Genomic DNA, 27,454 nt, shown 5'->3' with positions numbered 1-27,454 from the left:
TCTTCCCTCAAGATCTTACATCTTATATAGTCTTCTCGTCATTATTGCCCTTAAATGAAAATTAAAATATGGAAATACAGAGAAAAAGAGAAATGTCAGCCAATCAGTTCTAATGATTTTAATAAAATGTCCTTTATGTGCTTTAATTGGAGGGAGATTGCTCAGATTGATAGAGCTAATGGAGGGCTTGGATTAATGCAAATGTTGATGCAAATTACTTGGGGAATAAAATAAAATAGAACAGAAGTCTAAATGTGATGGCAGCTTGGCAGGAGGAGATTATAACAGGCCGGCTTTGTTCTGCCAGTAAAACAGACAGAGACGAGAAGAGCAGGAGAGAGAGAGAGAACGACTGAGAGAGTGAGTGTGAGAGAAAGACAGCTGTATTACAGTAATCTAAAACAGATTATGGAGCAGAGACAGAGAGGAAGCCAAACCCATCACAGTGCCCTCACTTCCTGTGTGTGTGTGTGCACTCATTCTTATTCCTTATTCTCACTCAGTCTCTGGAATTACTGCTTACTTCCCAAGTCATTAGAGATTTGCATGACGAGGTCATATGTCACCCCAAAATCAAAATAATATGCAATCAAAAAATTAGTGTAACACAATATAATCAGCATTTTAATCATCTTAAAAACGTATATCTGTTTGATAAGGCTTATAATGTGTATTAATACTTTCCTGCCTCACATTTTATTGTACCTTGTGTACTTTTTTAGTAAATGTGTTATTATTTTTAATATTTTAATATTTTTCCTTTGCTGTAAAGCATATTGAACAACCATGGGTTGTAATTAATAGTGCTATATGAATAAATTTGCCATTGACATTTTTTAAATATTATTTAGTTCAAATAAAAAAAAATAAAAAAAAATGTAACAAATACTTTAATATATAATATGTATACTTTTGTTTAGCAAGGCTTTAAATGTTACAAAACATGTCTATTGTCAACTAAATGTATCTTGCACCATTTCCACAAAAATATTTGGCAATTTTGACTGTTTTTAACTTTGATTATAATCTGAAATGTTTCTTGAGCAGTAAATCAGTATATTAGAATGATTTCTGAAGGATCATGTGACACTGAAGACTGGAGTAATGATGCTGAAAATACAGCTGCAGATCACAGAAATACATTACATTTTACTATATATTCACATAGAAAACAATTTTAAATTGTAAAAAATGTTACTGTTTTTCTGTATATTGGATCAAATAAATGGTGCTTGGGTGAGCAGAAGAGACTTATTTCAAAAACATTATACAATCTTACTGACCCAAACTTTTATATATAATAATAATAATAATAATAATAATAATATCTCTTGTTTTGCATTACATTAATGAGAATGGGATTTTTTGCTTTACAGTTCTGAGCATTTGATATAATAATGTGTTTAATTGATATGAAACTATTGTCAAAAATTTAGTTTTAAAAATTATTTTGAGAATAGGCTTAATTTTCTTTATTCAAAAGGTAATCCCCCATTTCTATCTTGTGATTTTGGGATGGAGTATGCCTGGCACATCTTCTGGACAGGTTTCACCCGCAGTATTTCTCTTTCACATGGTTTCGTCCTCATTCCCTTCACTCTGTCACCATCTCTGGCCTGAGTCACACTGACCCATACCCCCCTCCCTCTCTCTCTCTCTCTCTCTCTCTCTCTCCATCCCTCTCCCCTTCTCTCTTTCTCTGTCTCTCTCTCTCCCTCTCTCTCCATCCCTCTCCCCTTCTCTGTCTCTCTCTCTCTCTCCCTCTCTCTCCATCCCTCTCCCCTTCTCTGTCTCTCTCTCTCTCTCTCAGCTTGAGCTGCATCCTGTCTCCATGACGATGGCTCGCAGCTTCTCTGTTCATTTCAAGGTCGCCCTGTGAGAGACAGACACATGCGTTCACATGTTGGTTTGCTCTACAATAGGGAATTAATGTATAGAGTATATACATATACAGCATGTGTCATTGTAGTTTCTCTGTGTTTTAGGCTATTGAGAGAGTCATTATGGATTATTTGGGTTATTCAATTAAACTGACTATTTTGTTTGAATAAAGATACTCAAATCACATTATCAGAGTTCATTGAAAAATGTCTTGGGATTTTTATTAAAGTAACAGTTCTCCCAAAAATGACTTTCTTTTACTCACTCTCTTGTTATTCAGACCCAGTACTGACATAAAATAAGATATTACAGTGATTTACACTGTCCAGCACAAAAACAAAAAATAAATAAAAAGACTGGAAAATGATTGGTTAATGTCACATGACCAATCATGATGCAGCAATTATAAAAACAAAACTGGAAATAAGTTTTGAGAACCACAGATGGGACGATTTCCAAAGCTCTTGTATGACTTCATAGAATATAACATATGAGTCATATATGGACGTATTTATGATGCTTGTTGTCCTTTTGTCAGATTAAATCAGAATCCACATTCACTTGCATTAGAAGCTTAAACATTCTGCATCAACTTGTGTTTCAAAGAAAAAAATATGTACAAGTTTTGAACGACACGAGCATAAGTATATTTTATGCTGCTTGCATAAAATTCAAGGCATTAATGTTTGCCTACAAAACCACCTCTGGCTCTGCACCCCTTTACCTAAATTCATTACTCCAGACTTATGTGCCTCTAGAAGCTCGCATTCAGCAAGTGAACGTCGCTTTATTGTGCCATCCCAAAGAGGCACAAAATCACTAAATGTTCCCTCCCGGTGGAATGATCTGCCCAACTCAATCCGAGCAGCTGAGTCCTTAGCCATCTTCAAGAATCGGCTAAAAACACATCTCTGCCATCTGTATTTGACCCTCTAACTCTAGCACTCTCCATTCTAAAACCTTGCTACGTGTATTGTGTTACGCTAACTGAGACTTGTTATGGCACTTGCATATCATTGCTCTTTTGTTGATTTTGATTGCTTCCATTGTCCTCATTTGTAAGTCACTTTGGATAAAATCGTCTACTAAATGTAAATATAATTACACGATGACAGAATTGACTTATTTATTAGTTCTCATAAAAACAAAACAGTAGGTTGTCTTAACACTAGTGCCAGTTTCAAAAACTTTAAATTTTAAAGCATTATATATTCTCATGCATGAGTAGTTGATGCATGATGTCCCCATTTTATTAAATTAGCATCCAAAAATTCTCATTCAAATGTATATGAATGTAAAGGTAAAGTGTTGTTTGGTTCTGTAACTGGCCACTGTTTCTCGTTAAACCTTTTTGCCTCATTTTAAAAGGTCCTGCGGTGTGACAAATGACTTTTCAAGAGCACAAATATTCTATGTCTTCTCTCCATTAATATGGACTCATAAAAGCTGCAGAATAATTATGCAAGGATTAAATAAACACTGCTTTAGATGAACTATAACATGTGACACCGCAGGACATGTCAACTTCCACATGCGTTTCATTTCAAATGCACACAATGACATTTAATACATACAATTTAAAAAATAGCTTGGATTAAATATATAAAGTTATGTAATAATATAAACATTAAAAAAAAACAGCAGACGCACATATAAAGTGAAGCTGGCAGCATGAACAGAAGTTCTAGCTGTTTTCATGACTGACGTTGACTGACTGTCTGAAGTGTGTGTGTGTGTGTGTGTGTGTGTGTGTGTGTGTGTTTGCGCCACCTGCTCCCCTGATATCAGCAGAGTGTTTGCAGAGATGGAAAAGCGTGCTGCTGCACTGACACCTTTATATGTCTCCTGTCATCCGCTGGCAGAGGAGCATGAACACGCAGCATCTCTCACTGAAATGACCTTAGTTTGCTAAATGACCGTGTGAGTGCAGTTACCTGCCATTTAGCATGCACTTTTCATCCGGTGTGACTTTCAGAGCATTAATTACATGCCCAGACTCTCTTTGTCTCGCGTAGCCAGATATTTGACTTTTCAGCATGAAGTCAGGTTCATACTGCAGATTATTCAGGTCGGGAACCGCCCGCATGCTGCTGTTTTGTTGGTGTCATGACTTGAAACTGCTTCTGTGAGCATGCAACAACATATTCATCTTTTAAATATCCATTCAAACCAATGAGTTCAACTGATAACGGTTGAGTTTTAAAATATAGAGGTCACGTGTTACTGTTGTTGTCTTACTGCCAAAACTGGGAAGTTATTTATCTTTATTTACATTTACTTTTTATTTAAAAAAAAAAAAATGTTCAACTGTGATTGCTATACCTCACAGTCCAGACCTTTTTTTTCTCAGAAATACGAGTTTGTATCTTGCAATTGCAAGTTTACATTGTTTACATTATGACACTGTTTCTCCAGGTTCTGCACACAGTATGGTCTGGTCTAAAACTTAATGGAAAAAAATCAGGATTGTGAGATGTAAACTATGAATTCCAGGGAAGAAAGTCAGAATTCCAAGAAGTAAACTCCAAATTCAGTGGGGAAAAAAAGGAACAAGATGTACTAGATTTAAACTAGATGTAAAATTGTGAGATATAAACATTTAATATTTTTATTCCTTGGCTGAAATAAGCTTTGATAGTGATTAGAAAGGCTTTAGTAAACATGAAACTCTTTCCAGTGAACTCAAATGATGTGTTGAGAGGGTATCAAATGACGTCGGACATGTACCTGAGGACGCATCAGCGTGCTAAAAGAAGCTCAAACAGGACAAACGAGAACTGAATGAGATCACAAAACTAGAGCAGAAAGTGGAGCAAAAAGTAGAGCTATGTCATGACAAAGCCGAGCGCAGAATTCCCCCGGCTGACCGCTTTTCCACTGCAGCGTCTTCAGGAGAACGCTGACCATCAGCGCTGTGTGAGCTATCACATGGGAGCTTTTGTGTTTTTAGATATGTTTGTTGGGCCGCCCTGCATCATATTTGTTGATTGAAATCCAACGCTTGCTTCTTACTAATTTGAGGTGCTGATTACAAAAATAGTGTCTGTTTTGCTCGAGCATGTCAGACTTTCTCACAAAATATAATGCTTGTATTCTCCAGAAAAAAACAGCCACAAATACACGTCTTCCTCTGAGCCAGATTATTTGTTCAATTCTCACATTTTCATATTTATGACATTATTTTGTGCCTATTTCCAGGTTAGAATTATGGCCAGTGACAGAAGAAAGTGCAAACATAATCCAGATGTTTTCTGCAGCATCTGTGGCTGTTTTACTATCCAAACAGTGACAGAAAATTACAGATTTTATGAAAAAAGTTCAACTCGTGTTTATGTATGTTATGTGTATGCTATGTTTATTTCCTTTGCAACTTTTATGATGCAGGTTATAGAGAATCTGCCCTATAGTGTTAAATGTTACAAAAGCATAAATTAAAATAATGAATGCAACTAATTGCATGATTATCTGGATTGGTGCACCTGTTTTTGCACAAAATCAAAGCAAAATAATTTTATTATGGGAAGAAAAAGACACTGATGCGTAACTATTTGTGACAGTATAATGAGGCCATTTCTTGCTGCTCGGTAGGAACATCTTTTATTAAAAATATAGCAGTGTAGGAATTTCATATTATAAAATTCATAATGAAATATTCAAATGGAATGAAAAAACATGCAATATCAGGCCTGCAGGGAATATAACTATGGTTGTAGTCATAACTGTGATGATCATTTCTATAATCGTAAATGTGTACAGTATATTGGCATGTTAATTTGTCTAAGAAGGCTTTGTGCATTGATTATGTATCCAGCAATTCTAATTATATTAACTTGTAATGTTAATGAGAAATGCCTAATAGGATTGTGTGCATTATAGATGTTCTCACACAGCATTAGCACTCTGATGGTTTTGTGGTGTCTCTCCACAAGTGTTTTCAGACTTTCTGTTCCTTTACCATGTTGTATTTCTCACTCTTGGGTTAATAGACCATAGATATCATGTGTTGTTTAATGGTCTGTTGGGATGTTTTGCAGTATTACTGCTCGTTTCTTTATGATTTCTTGGCAGAACTTCACTAATTACTGCATGTAGTCATTTATGTGAAATGCTCATCAAAGCACAGACTGTTTTCGTAACCCTTCAGTTGGTTTATTTGAAAGATCTGACTCATTTCAAAACATCTTATAGTGATCATTATTGTTTTGATCTGTTTTAATTATGTAAATTAATAATGTGCTCTATCGACCTAAGCATAAAGCACAGGAACATTCTCCAGCCTAATGAAGTGGCTCTCTGCTTTTGCCATCAGTCTTTAAACAGGTTGATACTTGCACACTCTTTCATTTGTCAGAAGTCAGACGATAGCAATCTGAAGTCTGGCATCCTAATTAAATTGTTTCATCTCAGCTGCATTTCTGATCAAATGCCTGTCAAATGATGATTCATGTTTTGGTCAATTAAACAACCACATGATCCATGAATTGACTCAGTCGAGTAATAAATGTGTGGAGATATAAGCTGATTGGGGAAGCACGCTTCTGAAATTGAATCATGCAGTTGAAATATCGTCCAAAAGGGATTTTTGCTCAAATATATTTGTTATAGGCAGTAATTTAATGCAAGTTTGGTTGTATCTGGGTCAACAATGTGACTTTTTTTTTTACTAGATCTGATGTTTTTATAAAAAAATACATTGAAATGCAACCCACTATAGACAATGACTTTGAACGCATGTCTTTTACGATGAACACATTGAACCCTATTTTTTCTGCATTGCATTTGCTTTAATAAAATATTTTATTTTTAATATTTAATTTATTTTGGCTGTAGCTAATTAAGTTATGTTATATTAAAATAACTATTCAAAAGTTTGGGGTCAGGATGTTTTTTAAGTTCTTAAATTTTAAAGTTAATATACTTTTATACAGCAATGATGCATTAAATTGATCATAAGCAATGATACTTCACATAAAAAAAAAAACTTTCTATTTGTCGATTTATCACACTTTTCACAAAAATATAAAGCAAATGTTTTCTACTTATAATATTTCAATTTACTGGTAATAATAAATCTTTCTTCAGCACCAATGTTTCTTCTGGACCTATGTATTTAATTATTGAAATACATTGAAATGCAATCCATAGAGACAATGACTTAAATACATCTTATTTATGATGATTATTTATTTATTATTTCCTCATAATAAGGACCTTGAAAAATATGTTTGAAAATTTTACAGAATTATTTTACAGACATTTACTCTGCTTTATTTGTTTATTTATACTGAATCACTTTTAAATAAAGTAAACATGTTTGAAAATCGTAAAGAGATTATTTAAAAGGATATTTTTGGTGTTATATATTTATTTATTCCTTTATTTGCAATGCATTGCTTTTAAATAAATAAAAAAGGGGGGGAATTATTTTATTAATTTCAGACATTTTCATGTTTTTTCATAATATTGACCTTATTTGAGTAAATATTACACAAAAAAACAAAACCAAAAAACAGGTAGAACATCCGTATCATGTCACAGTTGCAGTAATCCTGACCTCAGTGTCATCTTTCTCTCAAGGTCTTGGGGTTGGAGAAAGAAATCTGTAACTAAGGTCAGGAAACTAAAAGCTTTGCTGACACATGTGGGAATAATGTGGATCAGTGTGGAGGCTGGTTGACTCTGAGGTCAGGGGGTGTTATGTTTGTCCTTGCACAGGTTCATTTCACAGCGGGACTGGATTTGAGACGGAGCGAGTGAGGCGGCGTGTGAAAGAAATTGAATTCAGTGGAGCACAACTAGCGTGTGATTTGGTGCAAGAGATCTTTGTGTTCCTGCGCTAATGTGTGAGATTCCGTCTCACCTTCAGCATTAAAACATATTCAGCATGACTCCATTTCTCATCAATCTTGTATTGATCTAATGTGGCAACTTTTTTCAGAAAAATGTCTCTAAAGAGTTTGTTCAGAACAATCTGGCTTGGCAATATAATTTGCGGATGGACAGAAGGTGCAGTTGATATTGACAGGTGTGAGTATTTTAGACCGAGCGTCTGTCCTTCACTTAGAGGCGCATTGATCGACTCGGCCTTCAAAGTCTTAAACGAACAAGCCAATGAAACGTTGACCTTTATGGGTAAAGGTCAGGAAAACAATGTCTATTGGTCAGAGAGTCATTTAAACAGCTCAGACATACAAAAATGTTTTTTTGTTTTTTTTCCTGCTAAGCAGTTAAAGCTTTAGATACTGGCTTTCTAGTTCAATGATAGACTGATTCTCGATGATTTGTTAAAACAAACAACATATAGACTTCTGAAGCGACTATTTATCTATTAAGTGTTTGCATGTACCACAATATTGTAATTTCTATGAATCGTAATTTAGTAACTTTTCTCATCAAATATTGCTATGCATTTGATTGTGATTCATTTGATTAATCAGCATATTACTAAACTACTTTTATTTTTTAAATATATTTTTGATTTTATTTTTAATTAAATACAAATAATTCAATTCAAGTTTATTTGTATAGCGCTTTTTACGATACAAATCGTTGCAAAGCAGCTCTACAGGAATTTAAGTTTCCACAATATATTTATATATTGCAGAACCTTAATATGTTTAATTTATGGCAAAATTTGTTAATTCTGTAAGTTGTCTGAGTGTTGGCATCCTCTGAGGGGTTGGCATTATCTTTTCTCAGGTGTTCGGTCATCTCAGATCATTTAAGGGTTGGATCCAGACTGAAGCTTCTGTTATTCCTAGTTACCACGGGATGTTAATCAACAGAGAAATAAATAGAGACATAATTAGCGTAGCTGCTGTTCCATCTAAGCAAAAATGATTTGTTCAACCCAAGCTAAAGAATAATAATAATGTACATTTGGAAGGAGCACAATTGAGCAGACACAATTTTTCAAAAATTTTAGACATAAACGGAAGATTTGAAATGGGTCTGTAATTTGCCAGTTCATTAGAATCTAGTTGTGGTTTCTTAATAAGAGGCTTAATAACCGCCAGATTGAATGGTTTTGGATCTAAAGATAACGATGAGTTAATGATATTGAGAAGCGGTTCTTCTGCTACAGGTAACAACTCTTTCAGTAGTTTAGTGGGTACAGGATCTAATAAACACGTTGTTGGTTTAGATGCACTGATAAGTTTATTTAGCTCTTCCTGTCCTATAGTTGTAAAGCACTGCAGTTTTTCTTTGGGTGCGATGAATGAAGCTGAAATACTAGACGCAGTAGAATCTACATTTGATATTGTATTTCTGATGTTATCTATTTTATCAGTACAGAAATTCATAAAGTCATTACTACTGTGAGGGAATATTTAGATCGGGTGGGTTCTGTTTATTTGTTAATCTAGCCACTGTGCTAAATAACAGCCTTGGATTGTTTTGGTTATTATCTATGAGTTTGCAGATATGCTCTGCCCTGGCAGCTTTTAGAGCCTGTCTATAGCTGGACAAACTGTTTTTCCACGCACTTCTAAAAACCTCCAAGTTAGTTTTTCTCCATTTGCGCTCAAGATTACTTGTTTCTTTCTTGAGAGAATGGGTATAACTGTTGTACCATGGCGCAGTACGTTTTTCTCTAACCTTTTTCAATTTGAGGGGGGCAACAGCTTCTAATGTATTAGAGAAGATAGTGCCCATGTTGCTAGTCATTTCGTCTAGTTCATGCGTATTTATGGGTACACAGAGCAGTTGAGATAAATCAGGCAGATTATTTGTGAATCTGTCTTTGGTGGCTGGAACAATAGTTCTGCCCGGACGATAACACGGAGCCATATAACTAATATCAGTAATACGCAGCATGCACGATACAAGGAAATGATCAGTAACATCATCACTTTGAGGTACGATATCTATATCGGTAAGATCAATTCCATGCGATATAATTAAATCTAGCGTATGATTAAAACGATGAGTGGGTCCGGTGACGTTTTGCTTGACTCCAAAAGAGTTTATTAGGTCAGTAAACGCAAGTCCTAACGCATCATTTGTATTATCAACGTGAATGTTAAAATCTCCGACGATTAGCAGTTTATCAACATTGACCAATAGATCTGAGAGGAAATCTGCAAATTCTTTTAGGAAATCTAGTAGCCAGAGCAAGAGACAGGAGAGATTTTTTTTGCATATCTAACAGTGTAACATTAAGCAGAAGTATTGCGAATGAGTTAAACCTCCGCAGCTTGATGTCGTTAACCCCCGCGTGCAGCACGACAGCACCGATGCGCTCTTCGCCCTTCAGGATCGCGGGTATCTGCGCAGAAACATCGAGAACACGGGCACCGGGGAAATAGTGAGTGTGCACTTTACCTTCAGCTAACGTAGCACGGACGTGCCGGACGATGGAGTCTCCGGCGATCACAGCGTTGCGTTCTGTCTCGCGGAGGGGAGCGAAGCGGTTCCGGGTGGAGATCTCGAAGACCGGAGGCGGCGGAGGGGGAGAGGTCGTCGCCCGGGGCTTGGCTCGCGTCTTCCGCTGATGGTACACCCAGGGTCCGTGGCGTCCCGGCGCCTGAGTGAAGGACATCTGGGAAGATCGCGTACTGGGTGCACAGGTGCACAGGGTCTGTGCAGAGAAACACACGGAGTAGAGGTGGTGGGAGTGTTAGCAGCGTGCTGTATACTTACCCCGGACTTGTGAGCGTCAGCCCGGGATGTTTCCAGCACGGCTCTCCGCTCTCTCAGCTGGGCCTGCTTCTCCACGGCTTCCAGCTGCACCGAATGCAGCTTACATGTCCTTACATTGACGAGAACGGACGAGTACAAAGGAAGAACTGAGGACTTATAAAGGATGGACCAAACACAGGAGATTAATGAGATGAACTGAATGACTAATTAAACAGAATGGGGAAAACTAGGTCACAGGGGAAAACAGAAAACCAGACATGTGACAAAGGCGGTCTGATTGGTTTTGTTTTAGAATGCTATAGTGGATATATTCACACGTTATAGAAACGAAAATGATAGTGTATAAAATTGTTTTTAAGATAGAAAATAGACGATAAAGAATCAACTTGACGGAGCTCAAACTCAAAACACGCAGTCACAAATCAGTCACAAATCATTCCAGTATATAATACAGTATATAAAATTAAAAGTAAATTTTTTAAATACTTTAAAATTTTAATTAAAACTTTTAATCAGCAAGGACACATTAAACAAGTAACATTAAACAATTTTATGTTGTTCAAAAAATTCTATTTCAAATAATTGCTGTTCTATCGAACTTTCTGCTCATCAAGGAATCCTGAAAAATTAAATGAATCGCAGTTTCTACAAAAATATTGGGCAGCACAACTGTTTTCAGCATTGATAATAATCAGAATTGTTTCTGCAAATCAGCACATTAGAATGATTTCTGAAGGATCATGTGACACTGAAGACTCGAGTAATGATGGTAAAATTCAGTTTTGATCACTGGAAAAAATTACATTTTACAATATATTCACATAGAAAACAGCTATTTTAAATTATAATAATATTTTACACAATTTTTATGTCTCCACTGATAAATTTTTGATCAAATAAATGCAGCCTTGGTGAGCAGAAGAGACTTTTTTCAAAAACATATTAAAATCTTACAGACCTCAGTCTTTTAAACTAGTCTTTTGGATGTATTATAATATATAATAGTGACATGTGCACTTCAGTGATGTTTCAGTGTTGATTATATGATATGCCTCCTAAATATCACTAGCCTGAAGCCTCTCAGTAAATCTGCAGCATGTCTTTGTAGTCATTCAAACACACAACAGTGTGTCCAGTGTGTGCAAGCAGCATTACCTGAACATGTTTTAATCTGCTGCAGGCTTATTGGAGACAAATCCAGCCAAAGCTTTAAAAGCCCAGCCCTTTATTCTGGCTCGCTCTCTCACTCATATAGTCTAAAAGTCTTCAAGGAAGCCTCAAATGCTTAATATGACAGATTTATTACAGAGCATGTTTACATAATTGTGCATTTATTCCTGTATAAACCAGCAATTGTTCGCTGGGACACATTCATGTAAAACTCTTTCTTTCTGCCTGACTGTCGGGATGTCAAATAACATCCTCGTGTCACGCAGAGAGACGGCAGCGTCAGAGAAACCCGCAGGCAGGGTACATGACGGAGCGAGGAGGAAAAACACTTAAGTGTTCACGGACAGCAAGTAGGACGCTTTGGACCGTTTCCTTCCTACATACAGTACATGTGGACTGAATGTTATGACAAAACACAAGCAGGTGTTTAGTTCAGTTCTACATTCATTTCTTTCAGCATATGGTTTCTCTGATATATTTTCTTATTTATGCACACTTCTCACATGGTATTCTAGGTTTCCTTTACATTCTCCTTTCATGTTCTCCTAATTGAATTCAAGCTTAACTGAACAAAGCAGATATCTGAAATCTTCCTGTGATAAAACATCAGCCTCCAGTCTGAGTCCAGCTGTTGAGGAGAGATAAGACGTCACATCAGCTGCACTCTATCACAGAGAGACTAATGTCCTGGAAGAGATAAAGCACCTGCGTTTAACCTTAAGATGACATGGAACAGCATCTCTAACACATTTAACATCTGTAACGTGACACGTTTCCGACTGCTTACCAAATACACTGCCATTCAAAAGTTATTTTTTTAAATTATTTTTTATCATTTAGCAAGGATAAGATAAACTGATCAAAAATAGCAGTATAGATATTTATAATGTCTATTTCTAATCAATTCAGTACTTTTTTACGTTATATTAATCAAAGAATCCTGAAAAAATGCATCATGGTTTCCACAAATATAAATTACATTTTATATTTTATATTTTACAAATTACAAAAATATTTTTAAGTAGAAAACAGTTTAATTTTAATAATATTCCATTGTTTTTACTGTACTTTTGATCAAATAAAAGCAGCCTTGGTGAGCATTAGACTTCTTTTAAAAACATCAAAAAATATATTCAAATAAAAAAAGAAATAATAATAATTAAAAAAACTTTTCAACCCCAGACTTTTGAAAAGAGGTATAAATAGTCAAATAAATAAATAAAATACATATTTTACATATACAGTATACTTGTTTGTGGTGTGATAAACTGATATTATTTTATAAAGTTATTTATTTTATGAAGTACAGGGTTATCGTTCAGAGTTGGAGAGCGTTATTAGATTTTGCTGAAAGAGTATGAAAGCAATTTGTTTCCTTTGCAACATGCGCTGATGAATTATACATAATGAAGCAGAAACATTTATGAAAGTGGAGTCAGTGTAGATTGCATGTTGTTTAATATTAAAGGTGCTGTAAGAGACATTATTCATTTCACTTTCCCACTAAATAAGACCCACTCTCTCCAAGCCCCACCCTCCACACACATCTAAATGACTGACATTTCACGCCAAGTAGAGACATTTATGTGTGTTATTCCATAAGAACATCACTTACAGCATCTTTAATATGTCAAAGGGACACATACACTTGACATTCTAAGAAAACTGTGTAACGCCAAGATGAGATTCCCCTCATTATTCTATAGCATTTGTATGTAAAATGTCTGCTGCTATTATCCCTTGGCCTGTCAGCACCTCTGTCTCTGTCAGTCTTTTCATGGCTCCTGAAGCAAATTCAATTTATGTGCTAATTAGCCTGGACAACTTCAATTAAAACATTAATTTGCGGCCATTTCCACTGCGAGCGGAAACAGCAGCCTGAAGACGACGGTCACATTCAGAACTCACAGCGTCCTGTAACCGTGAAGCAGTATGATTTACATGCATTTTTCTAATATTTTCTTATATATTTCTAGTTTTACAGCTGCTATAGTTCAGAGTGCTTGACCTAATAGAACCAGCAACTAGGATGTTCTAATGAGGTTTATTTATAATCACGGGAATATGGTTTTAGAGATGCTAATACACTCTTTCCATTATGGTCATTAGCATAGAAGCCTTGAAGTGCTTTGCTGTGCTGTTGCCCTCCAAACAGACCTTTAGCTGGTAAACGTCTCATTGATAAATATGCATGTTGTGCTCGAGGTTGAACAGGAGGTGTGTTGCGTGAGAGATGATTGTACGCTGCTCTCCTACACAGATGTTTAGCTGTTTACAAGCTTGCTTTCTCAGTTCAATAAATATGTATATGAGTTCACCCTTTTCTGCAATCGATGCAAGGCCTCGGTTATAGCCGAAAGCTTGACTGATTGCAAAACATGTTTAGAATTTGTGATACAAATCTGTCCGAAAGTAATAAATACAAAATTTGTATAACCCTGAAAACAAGCAGAATATAGAGCTAGTTTTCTAAACTTTTTGAACACATTGTAGCCATCTGAAAACATGACTTTGTTGACTTCTGATACCTGCCAGAAATAAAGTGTGCATGACATGGTTATCATATTAAAGTCAAATTAAACTTAACCCAAAAATGTTCGCCCCAAAAATTACATTATGCTGAAAATGTGCTCATCCTCATCCCATCCAAGATGTATTTGGAGAAATGTAGCATTCCATCACTTGCTCGCCAACGGATGCTCTGCAGTGAATGGGTGCCGTCAGAATGAGAGCCCAAACAGCTTATAAAAACATTACAATAATCCACACCACTCCTGTCCATTAATATTAATATCTTGAGAAGCCCAAAGCTGTGTGACTGTAAGAAACAAATCCATCATTAAGACATGTTTAACTTCAAACTGTTGCTTCTGGCTAACAATAATAACACTTTGTCCAGTGAAAAAGTGGTCTGGTCTGAATCAGGAGAGAAATCTGAACAGATCAAGCACCATTTACAAGCCAAAACTGTTCTAAACAGCTCTAAACAAATATGTGGGTAGATTTCGTTATGCGTAGGTATATTTCAACAATGTCAAATCACATTGGACCCTAGTGATATTATGTAGAGTATTAACAGAAGATTTCAGACCTGCAGTATTGCTATGAACTGTAGTTATAGTTAGTGGTTTGACCGATATCTTATATCACAATATCGGTAATTTTATATCATGGTAATGGCTCATACCGTATTACAATATCGATTTGAGCTAGAAATTCAGTGAAAAAAATGGTTAATGTATTACATAACCATGTGCTAATGCCTATTTTTGGATAAGTGAATAAAATACTTTTCAAATAAAAGGTGCTTCATCTCGAATGATTATTTTCTATTTTTATTGGGATCATCATGACCAAAAGATCAGATTATTCATAACAAATAAATGCTAATTTTCCAACCGTAATACTAACATTATAACAGATAATGTGAGGTTATTCTTTCACATATTAATAATGTAAAGCAGCCCATTGAAATCTGGATGGAAATATCTAAACTGAGTATCAGATTCACAACGGGTTGACTCATTTCTACACACTTCATACAGCAACCAGCTCTAATACAGAGAGGTTTATAATGGAGGGTGTTTTTGATTTCATGCGAGTTTCAAAAGCTTCGGCTGAATCTACTTTCGGTTCACATCTGTCATAATGGTGCTCCCTCAATCCCTACAGCTGGGACACACTCCAGAGACCTGCGGCGAAACATACACACACGAGAGCACAGTCCTCTTTATCCACTTTAAAAGCAGGAGTGTGTGCGTCCCGATAGAGTATAAAGCTGCTGTGTGTGCTTTAACCTCAGAGGGATGTGGCTTTGTCTGTTCCCTTTGACCTGGCAGTAATTCTACAGTACAAAACCCCCAAAACACTCTTTTAGCCCTCTGGATGTTACATTAATGTGCTCGGCTGAAGTACTAGTTCATGTCATTCTAGAAGATAATAGAAAAATGTGAATGATGTTTGGTGCATTTAGCAAGTGCAACTAAATTTTGTTGTTGTTGTCTTTTGCATTTGATTATTGTGAGTTAATGTGTCATGCAGTGGGATTAGTGCAGAATAACAAGAGACTGGATTGATAAATCTCATAAAAACAAGTTAAATTTCACCCCAACTTCAAAAAAAGACAAATAAATTTGCTTACTGTAAATTGAATATATGACAAAACAATTGTCATGCACTATTCAGTTTTGAGATTTGGGTCTGTTTTGCTTTTTTTCAAACTAATGGAAAGAAAACATCTAAAATACACATTTAAGTGTTTATTTTATTACTATATCTATTTGCATCTGTAGATTTTGTTTATCATATATAGGTTTTGCCCCCTTCCTGTTTTGTTTTGTTTTGTTTTGTTTTTTGCATATTTGTCTCACTTGAATGATTCTGATCATCAAACAAATTTTAATATTACACAAAGATAACGAGAGTAAATAGAAAATGCAGTTTTGAAATAATGATTTCATTTATTAAGGGAAAAAAGCTGTCCAAACCTGCCTGGCCCTACGTGAAATAGTAATTGCCCCCTAAATCTAATAACTGGTTGTGCCACCCTTTGCAGCAACAACTGCAAGCATTTGCGATAACTGGCAATGAGTCTTTCACATCACTGTGGATGAATTTTAGCCCACTTTTCTTTGCAGAATTGTTTTAATTCAGCCACATTAGAGGGTTTTCGAGCATGAAAGGACTGTTTAAGGTCATGCCACAGTATCTCAATCGGATTTAAGTCTGGACTTTGATTTGACCACTCCAAAACCTTAATTTTGTTTTTCTTGAGCCATTCAGAGGTGGACTTGTTGTTGGTGTGTTTGGGATCATTGTCCTGCTGCATAACCCAAGTGCGCTTGAGGTCACAAACTGATGGCCGGAGATTCTCCTTCAGGATTTTCTGATAGAGTGCAGAATTCATGGTTTCCAGGTCCTGAAGTTGCAAAGCAGCCCCAGACCATCACACTACCACCATGTTTGATTGTTGGAATGATGTTCTTTTTATGAAATGCTGTGTTGGTTTTATGCCAGATGTAACGAGACACACACCTTCCAAAAAGTTCAACTTTTGTCTCATCAGTCCACAGAATATTTGCCCAAAAGTCTTGGGGATAATCAAGATATTTTTTGTCAAATGTGAGACGAGCCTTTGTTTTCTTTTTGGTCAGCAGTGGCTTTTGCCTTGGAACTCTCCCATGGATGCCGTTTTTGCCCAGTCTCTTTCTTATTGTTGAATGATGAACACTGACCTTAATTGACGCAAGTGAGGCCTGCAGTTCTTTAGATGTTGTTCTGGGTTCTTTTATGACCTGCTGGATGAGTCGCCGTTGCACTCTTGGAGTAATTTTGGTAGGCGGCCACTCCTGGGAAGGTTCACCTCTGTTCCAAGTTTTCTCCATCTGTGGATAATAGCTCTGACTGTGGTTCGCTGGAGTCCCAAATCCTTAGAAATGGCTTTATAACCATTTCCAGACTGATACATCAGTTCTGTTCTTGAATTTCTTTAGATCGCTGCATGGATAGAGAGTTGGACTTGTAACCTGAAGGTCATGTGTTCGAGTCTCAGGTCCGGCAGGGATTGTAGGTGGGGGGAGTGAATGTCCAGCGCTCTCTCCACCCTCAATACCACGACTGAGGTGAGACCCTTGAGCAAGGCACCGAACCCCCAACTGCTCCCCGGGCGCCGCAGCACTGGCTGCTTACTCTGGGTGTGTGTTCACTACTGTGTGTACACTTGGATGGGTTAAATGCAGAGCACAAATTCAGAGTATGGGTCACCATACTTGGCCACACACCACTTCCCTTTCCCCTTAATTTTTGATTAGTAATATGCATTTCTAAGAACATTTCTAAGAACCTCATTTGGACCGATTTAAAGGCAATTTCCTCAATATTTTGACTTTTTTGCACCCTCAGATTCCAGATTTTCAAATAGTTGTATCTCGGCCAAATATTATCCTATCATAACAAACCATACAAGAATGGAAAGCTTATTTATTCAGTTCTCAGATGGTGTATAAATCTCAATTTCAAAAAATGGACCCTTATGACTGGTTTTGTGGTCCAGGGTCACATATGTAATGTCTTTGATATTTAGATCTGCATGCACACTTTACACCAGTGAAGACACCTGACCATGATGTTTTATGATGTTGTACTGTCCTGTGTGTTAACCAGAATAAGACAAAGAGCTCTTCCTGTGTTTTGTATTGCTTCCAAACATCCTGTCCTTCCTGCTAAAACAGGAAGTGTTGCTGTCTCTTATATGTCAGAGAGAGAGAGAGAAAATGCCAGCCTAGATAAACACTGCTCAAATGGTGAGTTGGGTTTCTTATTGAAGTCTGTCTTCGTTTGGATTTTTAGCTGCTCTCGTCTCATTCTTGTATTTCTATGAATAAGGTCAGATGCTGGGATTCTCTAGATTCCTGTCTTGTGAAAGGGAGATACTGCCTTTGGATTTCATTTATTTATTTATCTGTTTTATCAAATGATGCTTTGTGTTTTGCTGTACTGAGAACTGACTTTGTACTTCATGTTCTGCACCTTTGGAGCATGTTTTTTTCTCTTTGAAGTCTCTTGTTAAGTTAGTGTTTAGTTTACATTTCATAATTTAGTTTTTCACGATCATTTTCTGCTCTTAAAGTTAAACAGGCTGGTTTTGCAATTGCATCTTTAAGTATTCTGTTCTATAAATGTATCTTTATCTTTTCACATTTGAAAAGAGTAACAAAAGTTGATGAATTAAATAGGTGTCAATATGTAAATATGGACAGTCATATGTTAATGAGATAATGGTTGTAATCAGGGTTATAATCGTTAACCTGAATTGAAACTAAAACTTTTAAAACATTTTTGCTAATTGCAATAAAGCTAAAATAAAAATGAAATATAAATATTAGAGGAAAAACATAAAATACACATAAGTTAGAATTGTAGCTAAACTTAGTTTAAGTTGAAGCGTTAAAATTACTAACTGGAAATAAATGAAAACTAATGTCGAACATCACCTGACCAAACCCGGAAAACAGGTCTTATTGCTTCCGCTTGTCGGAGAACGTATACATAGCAGTATTAAATAATGGCGACAATTAGCTAGCTGTTTTTATTGTTGATGTTTATTCAACTTTTATATATAAATGTTATTGAAAAGAATTAAAAAAAAGCTTTATATCATTCCACATATGTGATGGACATTGGTTATGATTATCTTTAGTGTCTACTTTGAAGGCATCTTGAGAAAAACAGCTTCATATATATAAAGAGGCATTTGCAAAACGCTTGACCTGGAAGCAACGAGACCTGGTTAGCAGAATACGGAAGCACACAACCCCTATTTGAAACTTATATAAAAATAAATTAAACCTAAATAGTAATATTAAAAAGAATGATAAAAAAAATGGCGTAAGCACTTCTAAAAATAAACATAAAAATAAAAGCTAATTTAAAATATTAATAAAGACATAACCAATGCTAAAATACTGGTTCTAATGTGATAATTATGAAGATTTGCAGTTTAGTTTCAATAAATGTTCTAATCCCTAAATCAGGATGTTTAGTGGAATCGTTCTGCAGTTTCTACTCCTGGCTCTCCACTCCTTTTAGAATCAATATTGAAGAATTAAACAATCAGCGAGAGCGATAAAGGCATTAAAACAGATCTGTGTCGGTACTTGTGTTTGAGGCTCGTGCTGCTTGTTTTTGGTAATCAGGCTCTTTGTATTGATGAGCTGTAATTGCTGGGAAACCTCATCTCGTTTAATTACCTTTGCACATCAAACAGGAAACAGATGTTGAACACAGACAGAGATGGAGATTGCTGATTGTGATTTTCTTTATGCAAAACATAATTCCTTTTTTCTTCCTTTTGTTTTAGGTGTGACACATATATATATATATATATATATATATATATATTCTGATATATTTTTATGAGATTCCCTCAGAAAAGTAGAATTGGTGCAATAGCCTATGTTGGGGACAAATTAATCTTAGGTAGTAAACTAGCATGATACTGACATTTTGGTGTAGAAACTATTTTCACTCAGAAATTGCTGGTAAATTTCACAAATAATTACAAAGACACAGCAAGTAACACTCTGATTAAACATGACAGTTTGAAGTAGAAAAACTTTGTGTTTGTCTTGTAAAACACACTTTAATATAATTTTTTTATTTATAACTGAAAAATATGATGCCGTTTAGTGCCACATAAAATAAAAAATAAATCTAAGATTACAAGATTAAAGTCATAATATAAAATCAAATTTATAAGAATAAAGTCAGCAATATGAGACTGTCATAATATTTTGAGAAAAAAGTATTGCGTGAAGTTAATTAATGTGAAACTTCGCAAAAAAAAAAATATTAGGACATTCTCAAAATATAAAGACTTTAATCTCATGTTGCTATGAATTTATTTTCAAAATATTATGACTTTAATCTTGTAATCTTAGATTTTATTTCTATTTATTTATTATGTGGCACTTAAACGCCATCGTGCTATTTTTGGATGTTGAGCAATGTGAGCACTTTATTGTTTTATTCTGTATTTATATAATACATTATTAGGTAAATAATAAATAAGGTAAATAATAGCAAAAACCAAATAATCTTCTGAAAAAATCTAAATCACTGTGTAGTGTAAATCCTTTATATTCAGTAACATAATGCAGTGCTTCTCTAGAAGGTGTTAAAGCAATATTAAAGTATGACTTATATTCACATTTTTACTGTATTTTAATAACCGATTTCAGATTTATGTACAGTTAAAATATTGCCGGCGTAAACATTTTTAACATGCCAATAGGAAATTAGTCCAGGTCTCATTTGGGAAAGACAGTAGCTGCCTTACGGCATTCATTAATGTTGATCTCACGTGTGTGTTCTCACTCTGGAGCATTTTAACAGGTGACTACAGCTCTACAGTGTCTGCTGTAACGGCAGGAACACGTCTTTGGGTCTTCAAAAACATTTTCAGGTGTCAACAGTTGACCTTTTGTTAACTCATTGATTGAACAGCTACACGGATATGAAACATCTGAGCCTGTCCAATTATTTCTGATTTCACGAGGTGACTGTGTACAAATAAATGCTTGAAAAGTTGCACTTTCACCTCATAGACTCATAGATGCATTAGTTTGATCAAAAGTTACAGTAAAGACATTTATAATGTGACTAAAGAATCTTTTGAACATAGTGTACATATAATGTGCACATGGACAATACATTGTGCAATACACAGTATGGTAGAGAACGAGTGAGAGAGTAATAGATACAGGGAGTCAAGAGAAATTGATTTTAGAGCTCTGAACAGACAGTAAGTTGAAGCCAGAGTGGCTGTAAATCAGATTCCCGGACCCGACCTGACCGGTACAGGCCAATCTGAAGACCGAACTCGACCCAAGCCCACAATAACCAATAATCTTTTTATTTCCTCTCCAAGCAAGAACAGTTTCTGAAATACTAGACTGACAGTGATATATATAAGCACCCAATTATTCACCATGTGTCACAATGATTTAGCAAAAAATCATATTGCAATGATTTTTAATACTGGCCTTTGACATTTAACATCACTAACAAAATATCCATAGTCCCTTTCAGATAACTTTCATGCATTAAAACATTTTAAATTGTATTAATTTAAATATTTAATATTAAATATATTCAAATTAATTTTAAATATTTCATTTCATTTAAATAATAATGTAATAAGATCATTTTACTGTATTTTACATTAAACATTTTGAATCTACCTGAACATACTGAATTTTTTTTTTTTTTTTTTTGTCATTTAGCAGACGCTTTTATCCAAAGCGACTTACAAATGAGGACATAAGAAGCAATCAAAACCAACAAAAGAGCAGCAACGTGCAAGTGCTATTACAAGTCTTGTTTAGCCTAACGCAGGACGGATAATTATTTTATTTTTTTAAATAAAAAGACATATAGATAAAATAAAATTAGAATAGAGAGTGCTAGAGTTAGAGGGTCAAGTAAAGATGGAACAGATGAGTTTTTAGCCGTTTCTTGAAGATGGGTAAGGATTCGGCTGCTGGGATTGAGTTGGGCAGGTCATTCCACCGGATGGGAACAGTTAATGACAAAGTCTGTGAAAGTGTTTTTGTGCGTCTTTGGGATGCGTCGTTCACTTGAAGAACACAAGCTTCTAGAGGCATATAAATCTGAATTAAAGTGGTGCAGAGCCAGTGGTGGTTCTGGAGGCAAACATTAATGCCTTGAATTTAATGCGAGCAGCTATTGGTAGCCAATATAATATTTTTAAGCTGTTTGAAATATGTTTTACAATAAATTGCTATTTCAAAATTTCATGTTTAATTCAATGTCTTCCCTGCTGTTTATTTGTATTTATTTGTGAGATTTACTAGCAATTTCTGAGTGAAAATTTTTGGTGCATCTGCTTGGCTGAAATTATGGATAAAAATGCTTATGTTTCATCAATAACATCATATTATACAGTGTAAAGAGCATAGAGTGTGCGTTAACGCTGTGCTACTGTAAGCAGGATTTGTGTGAGTACAGTGCTGACAGACTGTTGGCTGCGGCTGACCTTTAGCTCTCGGTGTCGGAGAGAGTCAGTCGCAGCGCATCACATCACATCAGTCGAGCCCACAGAGACACCGACTGCACATCCCAACACCATTAAACTCAGAGCGCCTCTCATCCTGCCCTGAGTGAGCCGTCAGTCAGTCAGCGCTGCCAAAGCACTCGCTTGACCTTTATTACCACCGCAGAAACCACGTATAATTAGACAACACACAACGCTCTTCAGTCAATACACACTTCACAGAGAGGCATTCATTCTAATGGGAGCTCTTTACCTGAAGTTATATGCCATGTGTAAGATTATGGATAAATGAGCATATGTTTTTTATATTATTGGCTTATAGTAGTTATTCAGTGTTTCATATCAATCTTTCCATGAAGAATATCTACAATTTACAAGATTTTAAAGGCCGTATAGCGAGGACTGAATTGGACACATGCTAAACAATTCATCTGTTCTAAAAAATAAATAAATAAATTCCATGGAGAGTATCACAGAGACTTGAGAATGGACTTGGGTCAGTAAGAAACCACCTAGCGACCGCAGAGCAATACCCTAGCAACAATCTGCAGCACTGTAGTATTGGTGATTTTAAGCAAACACCACTTATATTTTCTGTAGTTTATTAATGCAGTCTTATAATGCATTAAGACTTTGCTTTTTAATGTCTTTGATGATTTTATGATTTTTATGACTGTGTGTGTGTGTGTGTGTGTGTGTGTGTGTGTGTGTGTATATATACTGTATATATCACACACCATGCAATGGTAAAATATGACAACCAGATTGTGATATATATTTTGTATTTGCAAAGGGCCTGTGAAAAATGTAGAATTTTTTTTTAAAATAAATAATACAACCGTAAGATTTAAAAAATAAACAAATTGGGTCTTTATACATGTAAATATACTATATAGCTGCCTTTTAAAATTTATGATGGTGGTCCCTCGCTCGAGGATAATCATGCTGTATTTGGTGATCTGTGTAATATAAACGATTAAAACCAGTTTTATAATATCAATTGTACTGTTTTGAGCTGTAGTGAAGTGTTTTTTAATGGATTAATTCATTATTAATATTCTGATATCCAGGGTTATTAAAACTGAAACCATTTTTTAGCAAAAATGTTATTTGAAATAAAGTAAATGTTAACTGAAACAAACTGTTCCAGAGCAAAATTTCTCATTTTCATGTAGTTGTACTACATGTACTAAAAAAACTAAATTAGTCAGGTGAATAATAATATTCAATAATATCCAATTAATATCCATCACTGCTCTGAGTGTGTGTTCACGGTGTATGTGTGTGTGTTCACTGCTGTGTGTGTGTGTGTGTGTGTGTGTGTGTGTGTTCACTGCTGTGTGTGTGCACTTTGGATGGGTTAAATGCAGAGCACGAATTCCGAGTATGGGTCACCATACTTGGCTGTATGTCACGTCACGTCACTTTCACTTTTATTATTTTTACATTCAGTTACTGTAAAATAAAACTCATACTGTGATAAATTTCTACTGTGAAGGATAAAAGTCAATCTAGAGCTAAAGACCAGAGCTGAAGTGAATGTTCCAGCATGGATCGAGACAAATGATTTTCTCCTTTTGTTTTGTCACGGGCTCATTCAGCGCTTTGTAGAAATAACAGCAATATCCTCAGCACAGGCCTCTCAACAACTGATCCGTGTTATTGTACAACTCGACAACAGTAATGTCTGTTTGCTGCAGTAAGATGACTAATGGAGAGGTTGTATTGCTCAGATTTTGCTCGGACACTCGCGGTCCATCAAACTATAATAGCAGTTAACAGTGAGGCGAAGCAGCTGTATGTTTCTGTCTCTGTGACAGTGGCTTTAAGGGCTAGCGTGTTGAATTCTCTCCTGTCTCTTGGTGCGTTTGATGGACCGTCCTCACTGAGAAGCACCAGCGAGACACTTTCACGCCATCCGTCACTGCAGTTATCAGCGCGGCAGACGGGCTGCTACTCTGTCATGCTAATATAACAGTCCTGTCTGCAGCTGCATTTATGAATTTATGCATTCATTTATGTATAACGGGATACAAGAGAGATGTAGTTTTATTTTTGCACTGTTGACTGATTGATTGACTGAGTGATTGATTGATGCAATTATGCATTCAATTATTTATGCATTATTTTATGCATTTATTTGTTTGTATATTTATGCATTATTTTATGCATTTATGTATGCATTATTTATAGAATTAAATGCATTATTTTATAGTTGTTGTTGTTTTTATTAATGCCCTCCTACTGGAGAAAATGCCCCATATGCATGTACACAGTTAGGATTTTTTACAAGCACTACAGACTCAAATGATAAGAACTAATGAGACTCGTCACTTTAAAACTTGAACCAAGATCATGATGTTGAAATGAATGCCTTTTACTCTTTTGGCGGGTCAGATAATATGTAGAAAGTTCATCACAGGGACTCAATTACACGAGCGGTTTTACCTGTAGATGTGTGAGGGCCGAATGAAAACTCACAGGTGGCCTTGAAAAACAAAACCACTTTATGGGGAAAAAGTCCACAGAATCAATAAATGCTGGGTAACGCAGCAGGTGTGGGGGTGATCACAGATACAGAGATGCAGCTTTGATTGAACTGAGCTGAGAGCTGCTAAACCGCCTCACTCACAGATCATCATTTCAGCTGCATTTCAGTTCAGACGTGACTGACGGTTATAATGTCTGAGCGAGCTTTGTAATTAGTCCATCCATTTCCATTAGTTTAACCCACTGAGGTTAATTTAGAAACACAGTCGTATGGCAGGTCAGTCAGCCAATCACAGGGATGTTATTGGCCTTCTCTCATGTGACTTTTCACCATTATCTTGCCGCTCTCTCACATTCACCAAATTCTATGGGATCTTATTGAGAACACAATGCGCTGAAGTAAAGCTAAAAAGATGCAGCCTCCCTCTGTAACTTTATATGTGTTTAGTTTTATTTGTGTGTTACTTATTATACATTTATTTATTTATTTTTGCATTTACACATTTATGTGGTTATTTATTTATAACTAGAAACAGAAGAGATGCACCCTCTCTCTGAAACATAAAATTTGCTTTAGATTTCTTTTTGTATCTTTTTGTATTTTTCTTTTTTTTTGTAAATTAATGCATTTATTTATTTATGCCATGAATTTCTGCATTATTTTAATGCATTCGTTTATGCATTTGTGTATTTATTTATCTAACTGAATGGAGCAGTTATATATATTAATGCCTTCATATTTGAGAAAACGCCCCTGGTATATGCATGTGCACAGATATGACTTTTTACAAGCACTACAAACTCAAATGAGAGGAACAAATGAGACTCGTTGCTTTAAAATTTAAACTAAGGACAATGAAAAGGTATTGTCCATTCTTTACATATTTGTTTTTACAGAGTTATTGCTGTATCAAGTGCTGTTGATACTTTTATGTAGTTATTGCATAAACACATCTAATTTGATCAAATGAAAGTGAAAAAAGTGAAAAAAATGCATTTGAATATGTGAGAATATGTGATGCAGACTGATAATGGATGACTTAATTTTGCTCTGTGTTGTATCAGTCAGCATGTCACATGCCGTTCCTGTGGCTTAACTAGTACATCATGGTGCTAGAAACCCAAAGTCATGGTCCTGGGTTTGATTCCCTGAGAATGTACGTACTGATACAATGCAATGCTTGAACAGGAGTCGCACTGAATAAAAGTGCCTGCCAAGTGCATAAATGTAAATGTCATGCTGGCACTGCTTCCATCCTCATTAAGCGTGTGAGTCAGCTGTTAGCATGTGTAGGTTAAAGTCCAGCAGCAGTTGGATGTGGATTGGTTGGCAGCAGGAGCGGACAGGTGGTCTGCTCTCTCCAGAGCTCAGTGTTTAAACCCACTGTGAAGAGCACAAGCTGCAGCCCATCATGAGTCTCATGATTCCACAACACGCTCAAGCATGCATCGCTCATTAATCTCAATTTATGTGCTGACATCGTTGTCTTTGATGTGTTTATACTCTATTAGTAGATGGATCTGGTCAGTAACTGGTCTAAACCTGATGTTGAAGTTAGCAGAGATATATCAGATTTTTAAACGGCATTTGAAAGTGACTTGAATTAGATTAAAGAAATGAATGTCATATGTGTCAATTTTATTCATGTCTAGTCAGAATTTTGGGATGTAAAGAATTTTAATATTTAAAGTCAGAATTGCAAGATATTGCAAAATGTAAATTCAGAATTGCAAGCTGTAAAGCCAGAATTCTGAGACATAAAGTCAGAATTGCAAGATATAAAAATTACCACTTTTTTTTTTTTATTATTACTATTCTGTGGCTTCCATAGATTTGTGCCTGATGCCTGCCAAAATAACTGCTTAGTTGACAGAATAAATCAAGCAATATGTGATGTTTTAGCCATTTGGAGTAGATAAATTGATTAGCCTAAATGCTTTTTGCTGATTTCCTCTTTAGTCGTTTTGTTATTCAGTTCATATTTTTTATATTAATTTTTAATCATCTGATTTTTTTTATTTTTTTTTCATTGCACACCAAAATACATGTGTATGCCAGTGCATACTATTAAATTCAGATGTTCTCAAGACTTTCACTGACTAAGTGCAAGGATAGGGATATTTTTGACCAGCACAGGTTGAATTTCAGCACACTAGATTGCAGTCAGTCCTAACAGTGTTACCGGCTGTATCATTCACAAGATGAGACTCAATCACACTCCGGTTCAGACTCCATTTTGGTTCATGCCCCACGGGACGCCCGCACATCGCAGCTGTAACTCCAGAGATGTGGGACAGAGGCAGCGTTTGAGGATACAGCCCTCACTATTGTAGAAAAACCCTGGAGACTTGATGCATAAGTACAGAGCTCATAATAAAGACCAGAGGAGTGCAGAATGATGCATTGCCTGCGCTCACCTCACCATACCACAGGCAGATACTTTCAGAAAGAGGAAGTCGAAAGCAGAAAGAGTTTTTTTTACTCTGATCATTTGATGGATATCTGAATCAATTGCTGGACAATTATTTGTATCTGATCAGCTATTGTGGAATAATATACTTCAGATTTGCCATATTTGCCATATTTCATATTGTAACTTGTACTGAACCTGGAATAGTCATTTAAGCAATATGGACAGTCTTAATTGATGGTCAAAGCTACATCAAATTTTTAGAGTGGAATAAAGAGGCCAATCA

Source organism: Barbus barbus (assembly GCF_936440315.1).
Source record: "Barbus barbus genome assembly, chromosome: 13".
Taxonomy (NCBI): Eukaryota; Metazoa; Chordata; class Actinopteri; order Cypriniformes; family Cyprinidae; genus Barbus; species Barbus barbus.
Note: the sequence above shows the minus strand (reverse complement) of the source record.